The sequence below is a fragment of the Bos indicus x Bos taurus genome, chromosome 1 (genome assembly GCF_003369695.1).
Source record: "Bos indicus x Bos taurus breed Angus x Brahman F1 hybrid chromosome 1, Bos_hybrid_MaternalHap_v2.0, whole genome shotgun sequence".
NCBI classification, from domain to species: Eukaryota; Metazoa; Chordata; class Mammalia; order Artiodactyla; family Bovidae; genus Bos; species Bos indicus x Bos taurus.
In genome coordinates this window covers 110,525,180-110,535,210 of record NC_040076.1, presented here as the reverse complement: position 1 = coordinate 110,535,210, position 10,031 = coordinate 110,525,180, and positions in this window count along the sequence as shown.

Below are 10,031 nucleotides of genomic sequence, written 5' to 3'. Positions count from 1 at the left end.
TCCTCTGCCTTTTCTAAACCCAGCTTGAAAATCTGGCAGTTCACGGTTCACATACTGTTGAAGCCTGGCTTGGAGAATTTCAAACATTATTTTGCTAGCATGTGAGATGAATGCAATTGTGCGGTAGTTTGAGCATTCTTGGCATTGCCCTTCTTTGGGATTGGAATGAAAACTGACCTTTTCAGTCCTGTGGCCACTGTTGAGTTTTCCAAATTTTCTGGCATATTGAGTGCAGCACTTTCACATCATCATCTTTTAGGATTTGAAATAGCTCAACTGGAATTCCACCACCTCCACTAACTTTGTTGGCAGTGATGCTTCTTCCTAAGGCCCACTTGACTTCGCATTCATATTCAACTGTGTGGATCACAACAAACTGCAAAATGCTTGAAGAGAGAGGAATACCAGATCACCTTACTACCTCCTAAGAAATCTGTATGTGTGTCAAGAAGCAATAGTTAGAACTGGACATGGAACAACAGACTGGTTCCAAATTGAGAAAGGAGTACATCAAGGCTGTATATTGTCACATTTCTTATTTAATTTCATGTGAAATGCTGGACTGGATGAAGCACAGCTGGAGTCAAGATTGTCAGGACAAATATCAATAACCTCAGATTTGCAAATGACCCCACCCTTATGGCAGAAGCAAAGAGGAACTAAAGAGCCACTTGATGAAAGTAAAAAAGGAGAGTGAAAAAGCTGGCTTAAAACTCAACATTCAAATAATGAAGATCATGGCATCCAGTCCCATAAGTTCAATTCAGTTCAGTTCAGTCACTCAGTCGTGTCCAACTCCTTGGGACCCCATGGACTGCAGCACGCTAGGCCTCCCTGTCCATCACCAACTCCTGGAATTTAGTCAAACTCATGTCCATTGAGTCGGTGATGCCATCCAACCATCTCATCCTCTATTGTCCCCTTCTCCTCCCAATTTCTATTTCCCAGCATCAGGGTCTTTTCCAATGAGTCAGTTCTTTGCATCAGGTGTCCAAAGTGTTGGAGTTTCAGCTTCAGCATCAGTCCTTCCATTGAATATTCAGGACTGATATCCTTTAGGATGGACTGGTTGGATCTCCTTACAGTCCAAGGGCCTCTCAAGAGTCTTCTCCAACATCACAGTTCAAAAGCATCAGTTCATGGCAAATATAGGGAAACAATGGAAACAGTAACAGACTTTATTTTCTTTGGCTCCAAAATCACTGCAGATGGTGACTGCAGCCATGAAATTAAAAGACACTTGGTCCTTTGAAGAAAAGCTATGACCAACCTAGGTAGCATATTAAAAAGCAGAGACATTACTTAACCGACAAAGACCTGGCTAATCAAAGCCATGATTTTTCCAGTAGAAAACTGAGCACTGAAGAATTGATGCTTTTGAACTGTGGTGTTGGACAGCAAGGAGATCAAATCAGTCAATAGTGATAGTGAAGAAACTTTTATATTTTTTATTCCAAAATATTCTTCTCTGTTTTTCCTACCTTAGTAAATCACATCCTCTCTCACCCATTTGCTAAATTGTTAGGTTGCAACACTGATTCCTGGAAAATCCCATGGACAGAGGAGCCTGGTAGGCTGTAGTCTGTGGGGTCGCTAAGAGTCGGACACGACTGAAGCGACTTAGCAGCAGCAGCAGCAGCAACAACACTGATTCCTTCCTTTCTGTCTTATCTGTGATCAAATCATCAGCACAACCTATTGGATCTGTCTCTTTAACTAGATTTCTTGCTTTCTACTTATAAACCAAGGATATAAAAAGATAACAGATAAAATCAAAAAACTTATAAGATCAAAAGGGACAAAAATCAACAAGCTAGACAAAACTGAAAGAGGAAGAAAGTAAGAATAATGATGAGGTTAAAAAGAATTACACCTGACAAAAATATTTAAACAAAAAAGATAAAAGTTTAAAATGGCAAGTAGATTAAAATCAATGCATTTTGTAAACCAAGAAGGAAAACCAAAGGTAGTAAATTTGAACAGAAGAAAGGGCCTTCCCTGATGGTCCAGTGGTTAAGAATCCAACTTTGCAAGGCAAGGAACACCAGTTTCATCCCTGGTCTGGGACGATCCCCCATGCCTCAGGACAACTGAGCCCATGTGCCACAACTAATAAGCCCACTTCTGGAGCCTACAAGCTGCAATTACTGAGCGCACACGCCCTAGAGCCTGTGCTCTGCAACAAGAGAAGTCGCCACAATGAGAAGCCATCGCCCTCCAGCTAGAGAAAGCTGTACCCAGCAACGAAGACCCAGCACAGCCATAAATAAATAAATAATATTTTTTAAAAAAGAAGATGAAAAGAATCTAAAATAGTAGCAATTTGAAATTTTGGGGGTAAGTTAAAGACCTGTGATAAACAATGATGCTAATGACAGAAGGTTTTTTTCGTGATAATCATGAAGATATAATAGCACACTTGAAGTACTGACGCAGTGTGTTTTTATACTGAATACTTTCTAGTACCTTTGGAAGAACAGCAAGTTCTAAGGATCATCTGTAGATGACATATATGGCCATGGCACATTGGACAAGCAGTGCTAACCATCTGCTAAAAAAACAAAGGGTGGGTAGTAGATTCTGTCCAAACAAAGATCTGCAGTGTATTTCGCCTGTTTCAATAACATTCAGCTCTATGAAGGAGCCAGATTGATGGACTTGATTCCATACCAGCCTGTTTCTAATCTGTGAATTTCAAGCTTAAAATTTCCATTATATCACTTCACATTAACAGGATGAAAAAGAAAAAAATTAAAGCAGTAATATTTATTGCTGGCAGGGATATGTAAAACAAGTTTCTCTCATCCACTGCTGTTGGCTTTATGGAAGAAATTTGGCAAGTTAAAAATTAATATATCTTTCTGTGGTAGACACTGCAAGTTGCTTAGCCCATAAAGAAAACCACTGCTAGCTTTACACTAGCTTTAAACTGCTGCTGCTAGAAGGTTAACAAATGGATCATCTAGTACTACTTTAGGGGCTATAGGGTGGGGTAACTTTCTGTTAAAAAGCCTATTTGACATGCAAATCTCATTATAGAAATAATTTTTGAAAGAAAAGATGAGATATTTGTATTAGTCTCTAAATACAATATTTTAAAGTCCCACCTGCGGTACAATTTACTCAGCCGAAATACATATTTCAGGCACTGCTGTGTGACTAATTCATTGCTTCATGAATTCATACAGCAAATATTTATTAAAAAACCACCATGTGAAAGGCACTAGGCTAGACCTTTGGAAGTATCCAATTAGCAGTCATGATAATTATAATAACCAAAAAGTACTGAGTCTTTCCAGCTCTATTCTAGACCCTTCACATACATCATTTAATTTAATCCTTACAGCAACACTATAAGATGTATGTTATTATTGTAACTCACTTGTCAGATGAGACTGAAGCACAGATTAGTACAGTAACTCACCTAAGCAATAAGTAAGTGGTAGAATCAAGCTATGAACCACAGACAATATGATTCCAGGATACATGCTCTTAACTACAGCTGAGTTCTGGTATCCTCTGTACCAGATAAAGATGAGAGTGAAAAAGCTGGCTTAAAATTCAACATTAAAAAAACTAAGATCATGGCATCCAGTTCCATTACTTCACGGCAAATAGATGGGGAAACAATGGCAACAGTGACAGACTATATTTTGGGGGCTCCAAAATCACTGCAGATGGTGATTGCAGCCATGAAATTAAAAGATGCTTGCTCTTTGGAAGAAAAGCTATGACCAACCTAGACAGCATATTAAAAAGCAGAGACATTACTTTTCCAACAAAGGTCCATCTAGTCAAAGCTTTGGTTTTTCCAGTATTCATGTATGGATATGAGAGTTGGACTATAAGGAAAGCTGAGCACCGAAGAATTGATGCTTTTGAACTGTGGTGTTGGAGAAGACTCTTGAGAGTCCCTTGGACAGCAAGGAGATGCAACCACTCCATTCTGAAGGAAATCAGGCCTGAATATTCATTGGAAGGACTGATGCTGAAACTGAATCTGCAATACTTTGGCCAGCTGATGTGAAGAATTGACTCACTGGAAAAGACCCTGATGCTGGGAAAGATTGAGGGCGGGAGGAGAAGGGGATGACAGAGGATGAGATGGCTGGATGACATCACCAACTCAATGGACATGAGTTTGAGTGAACTCCGGGAGTTGGTGATGGACAGGGAGGCCTGGTGTGCTGCAGTCCATGGGGTTGCAAAGAGTTGGACATGACTGAGCAACTGAACTGATGACTGATCCTCTGTACCAATGGCATCTCAGCTACTAAGTTCTCATCTCCAAAAGTCCTATTTTGAACAAGTAGCCAAGGGTAGTTTCTTTTCTGCCAGTTGTCCTCCAGAGTCATGTCACAACAGCAGCTCTGGCCAGCCCATCCTTGGACAGATAGGGTCCTGTATCTAATCCATAGAGAAACCTCAGTGAGCAAACCTGGGCTTTCCATAGTGGATTCTGTATCAGTGAATTTGAACCTAAAATCCCAGAAAGATGCACAATTAACAGAGGTGTACAGAAACGGCACAGACTGAGAAGAGGTGGGAAGCACAAGCCATAACTCACCAGCACCCATAAATTAAAGAAGAGGTGTTAAGAGAAATCCCCAAAGGGCCTCAAGGCTTTCTCATTTCACTCTGAAAGCCTGAAAGAGACCCCCATCACCTGCGATAAAGCCATAAAACTCCAAAAATGAAAACAAAACATGTGAAGTACAGTAAACTAATATAAACAGATTGGATAAGCAAGTGAAAATATAAATGAATAATTTTGGTCAATGTAATTTATCAGTTTATGTATCACTCCCCACCCCTACCCCAAATTATTTAAGGCAAAAGTAACAAAATCAAATGCCAGGAAATAACCTGTGACATAATAAGAAATCTAGCTCCTAAAATCCTTGGCACTATCTGAGTAATAGGGATGAGAAAAGCATCTCTGGTTTTTCTTAATAAGCCCTGCCCCTTCCATCCTATCTGCTGCTGCTGCTAAGTCGCTTCAGTCGTGTCCGACTCTGTGAGACCCCAGAGACAGCAGCCCACCAGGCTCCCCCATCCCTGGGATTCTCCAGGCAAGAACACTGGAGTGGGTTGCCATTTCCTTCTCCAATGCATTAAAGTGAAAAGTGAAAGTGAAATTGCCCAGTTGTGTCCGACCCTCAGCGACCCCATGGACTGTAGCCCTCCAGGCTCCTCCGTCCATGGGATGTTCCAGGCAAGAGTACCGGAGCGGGGTGTGAGTTTGTGCTAATGAGCTGGCTCTGGGAAAATGGTTGCCAGAGGAACTAACCACTTGAGGCTTGGAACTTTCAACACCACCCCACCCTACTCCACCTGCCACTCACTCTAGGTAAGAGAAGAGATGAGGGGCTGGAAACTGATCTCATCTCCAGTGGCCAATGATTGAATCAGTCATGCCTGTTTAATGAAACTGCATAAAACCCTTAAACTATGGGGTTCAGAGAGCCTCTGTGTTGGTTCTGGGAGGGCAGGGTGCCCAAAGAGGGCAAGGTATCTTCATGCAACTTCCCACAATCTTTGCCCCCATGAATCTCTTCCATTTGGCTGCTCCTGGGTTGTAAACTTTGTCATAAACCAGTAATCAAGTAAAGCACTTTCCTGAGTTCTCTGATATGTTCTCATAAATGATAAAAGCTGAGAAGAGTATTGTAAGAACCCTCAATTTGTACTCATTTGGTCAGAAGCACAGGCAACTACCTGGGACCTGAGATTGGCATCTGGAGGGTGGGGTGACGGTCTTGTGGGACTAAGGCCTTAACCTATGAGGTTTGCACTAACTCCGAGCAGTTGGTGTCAGAATTCAGTTAAATTACAGGAAATCCAGTCAGTGTCCACTGAAAATCAGAGACAAGCTTAGTGTGGAAAAACCCACACTTTTGGTGTCAGAAATTTGGGGAGTCGAGTAGAAGGAAATGGGATTTTTTTTCCCTTTTATAACTGCAATGAATGAATTGTGCTGGATATCAGATCAGATCAGGTCAGTCACTCAGTTGTGTCCGACTCTTTGCCATCCCATGAATCGCAGCACGCCAGGCCTCCCTGTCCATCACAAACTCCCGAAGTTCACTGAGACTCACGTCCATCGAGTCAGTGATGCCATCCAGCCATCTCATCCTTCTCCTCCTGCCCCCAATCCCTCCCAGCATCAGAGTCTTTTCCAATGAGTCAACTCTTCGCATGAGGTGGCCAAAGTACTGGAGTTTCAGCTTTAGCATCATTCCCTCCAAAGAAATCCCAGGGCTGATCTCCTTCAGAATGGACTGGTTGGATCTCCTTGCAGTCCAAGGGACTCTCAAGAGTCTTCTCCAACACCACAGTTCAAAAGCATCAATTCTTTGGTGCTCAACCTTCTTCACAGTCCAACTCTCACATCCATACATGACCACTGGAAAAACCATAGCCTTGACTAGACGGACCTTTGTTGGCAAAGTAATGTCTCTGCTTTTGAATATGCTATCTAGGTTGGTCATAACTTTTCTTCCAAGGAGTAAGCGTTTTTTAATTTCATGGCTGCAGTCACCATCTGTAGTGATTTTGGAGCCCAGAAAAATAAAGTCTGACACTGTTTCTACTCTTTCCCCATCTATTTCCCATGAAGTGATGGGACCGGATGCCATGATCTTTGTTTTCTGAATGTTGAGCTTTAAGCCAACTTTTTCACTCTCCACTTTCACTTTCATCAAGAGGCTTTTGAGTTCCTCTTCACTTTCTGCCATAAGGGTGTGTCGTCTGCATATCTGAGGTTATTGATATTTCTCCCGGCAGTCTTGATTCCAGCTTGTGTTTCTTCCAGCCCAGCGTTTCTCATGATGTATTCTGCATAGAAGTTAATAAACAGGGTGACAATATACAGCCTTGACGTACTCCTTTTCCTATTTGGAACCAGTCTGTTGTTCCATGTCCAGTTCTAACTGTTGCTTCCTGACCTGCATACAGATTTCTCAAGAGACAGATCAGGTGTTCTGGTATTCCCATCTCTTTCAGAATTTTCCACAGTTTATTGTGATCCACACAGTCAAAGGCTTTGGCATAGTCAATAAAGCAGAAATAGATGTTTTTCTGGAACTCTCTTGCTTTTTCCATGATCCAGCGGATGTTGGCAATTTGATCTCTGGTTCCTCTGCCTTTTCTAAAACCAGCTTGAACATCAGGAAGTTCACGGTTCACATATTGCTGAAGCCTGGCTTGCAGAACTTTGAGCATTACTTTACTAGTGTGTGAGATGAGTGCAATTGTGCGGTAGTTTGAGCATTCTTTGGCATTGCCTTTCTTTGGGATTGGAATGAAAACTGACCTTTTCCAGTCCTGTGGCCACTGCTGAGTTTTCCAAATTTGCTGGCATATTGAGTGCAGCACTTTCACAGCATCATCTTTCAGGATTTGAAATAGCTCCACTGGAATTCCATCACCTCCGCTAGCTTTGTTCGTAGTGATGCTTTCTAAGGCCCACTTGACTTCACATTCCAGGATGTCTGGCTCTAGGCCAGTGATCACACCATCGTGATTATCTGGGTCATGAAGATCTTTTTTATACAGTTGTTCTGTGTATTCTTGCCACCTCTGCTTAATATCTTCTGCTTCTGTTAGGTCCATACCATTTCTGTCCTTTATCGAGCCCATCTTTGCATGAAATGTTCCTTTGGTATCTCTGATTTTCTTGAAGAGATCTCTAGTCTTTCCCATTCTGTTGTTTTCCTCTATTTCTTTGCATTGATTGCTGAAGAAGGCTTTCTTATCTCTCCTTGCTATTCTTTGGAACTCTGCATTCAGATGTTTATATCTTTCCTTTTCTCCTTTGCTTTTCACTTCTCTTCTTTTCACAGCTATTTGTAAGGCCTCTCCAGACAGCCATTTTGCTTTTTTTGCATTTCTTTTCCATGGGGATGGTCTTGATCCCTGTCTGCTGTACAATGTCACGAACCTCATTCCATAGTTCATCAGGCACTCTATCTATCAGATCTAGGCCCTTAAATCTATTTCTCACTTCCACTGTATAATCATAAGGGATTTGATTTAGGTCATATGTGCCAGGTATAAGACATAAGAAGTGGAGGGATTGAAACCATGTAACACAGATTGGGACTTGAACTCACGGTCTTTCAACTGAGATCACACACCTGGTCTCAGGGTTTACTGAAGCTCAGGTTATTGATGTCTCATCACAGAAGGAATTCAGTGAGAGACAAAGTGATAGGTAAGAAGTGGATTTATTTAGAGAGAAATACATTCAACAGATAGAGTGTGGGGCCATCCGGGAAGGCTAGAGGGACAAGGATACGGAGTTGTCAATTTTTATAGGGGTGGGTAATTTCATAGGCTGATGAATGGAAGGAATATTCCAGGGGTGGGATTTCCAAAAATTAGGCCACTACCCACTTTTTTTTAAATGGGCTTATTTTTTTTTAATTTATTTATTTTCGGTTGTTCTGGGTCTTTGATGCTTCCAGGGCTTTTCTCTAGTTCAGTGCATGGACTTCTCATTGCAGTGGCTTCTCTTGTTGCAGAGCATGGTGCTTTAGTAGTTGTGGTATACGGGCCGAATCCTTGCAGCTCCTGGGCTCTATAGCTCAGGCTCAGTGGTTGTGGCGCACAGGCCTAGTTGCTCTGTGGCAGGTGGGATCTTCCTGGACCAGGGATGAACCCATGTGTCCTGCATTGGCAGGCAGATTCTTTACCACTGAGCCACCAAGGAAGCCTACAGTGCTCACCTTTTGATTTTTATCGTCAGCCTTAAAACTGTCATGGCGCTGTTTGGTATGTCACTCAGCTTATGCGAATGTATTACAATGAGCGTACTGGAGTGGTTGCCATGCACTCCTCCAGGGGAATCTTCCTGACCCAGGGATGGAACCCATGTCTCATATCTCCTGCATTGGCAGGCAGGTTCTTTACCACTAGTGCCACCTGGGATGCCCACAGTAAGCATATACTGAGGCTGAAGGTCTAGTGGAAGTCGATTCATCTGCCGCCTTGGACCTACTGGGTTGGTCAAAAAGTTTGTTTGGAATTTTTCCTTACAAAAAACTGAACGAACTTATTGGCCAATCCAATATTTGGTCTTAATCAGATTATGTCATGTCTACTCCGTGGGGTCGAAAAAGAGTCAGTCATGACTTATTGACTAAACAACAACAGCTATGTCATTCTTTTAAATGCTATGCTTTGCCCCCTTCCCTCCTGTTTCAGGACCAATATAACTGAAAAGCTCACTTTACCAAAAGGCATGCAGACTGAGACAGATTAGACAGAAACAACAACCAATCTGATGTAGGTCAAAGACAACACATTTGGGGTTTAATATGCATCATAAACTCCCAGATTTATCGAGACTTAAACATATACCAAGGCTTCCCTGGTGGCTTGGATGGTAAAGAATCTGCTTGAAACATGGGAGACCCAGGTTCGATCCCTGAGCCAGAAAGATACCCTGGAGAAGGGCATGGCAACCTACTCCAGTATTCTTGCCTGGAGCATTGCATGGATGGAGGAGCCCGGTGGGCTACAGTCCATGGAGTAAAGAGTCATGGGCAAAGAGTCAGACTCGACTGCTGCTGCTACTAAGTCACTTCAGTCGTGTCTGACTCTGTGCGACCCCATAGATGGCAGCCCACCAGGCGACTTAGAAAGAAAACAAGATGTTACAGTTTTTTTCCACACTACTGAGCAATTACAATTCCCTGAGGTATTGACCAGATATCCCTCAAATTTAACTCAATTCTGACACTGTATACAAGGAAATAGTGTCAGATCCCATATGTTAAGGGCTTGTTCCCACAAGACTGCCCCCACTTCAGACACCAATAGCAACTCCAGGTCATCACCTGTGCTTCTGACTGAAAGTGAAAGTCGTTCAGTCATGTCCGACTCTTTGCGACCCCATGGACCATACAGTCCATGGAATTCTCCAGGCCAGAATACTGGAGTGTGTAGCCTTTCCCTTCTCTATGGGATCTTCCCAACCCAGGGATCGAACCAGGTCTCCCTCATTGCAGGTGGATTCTTTACCGGCT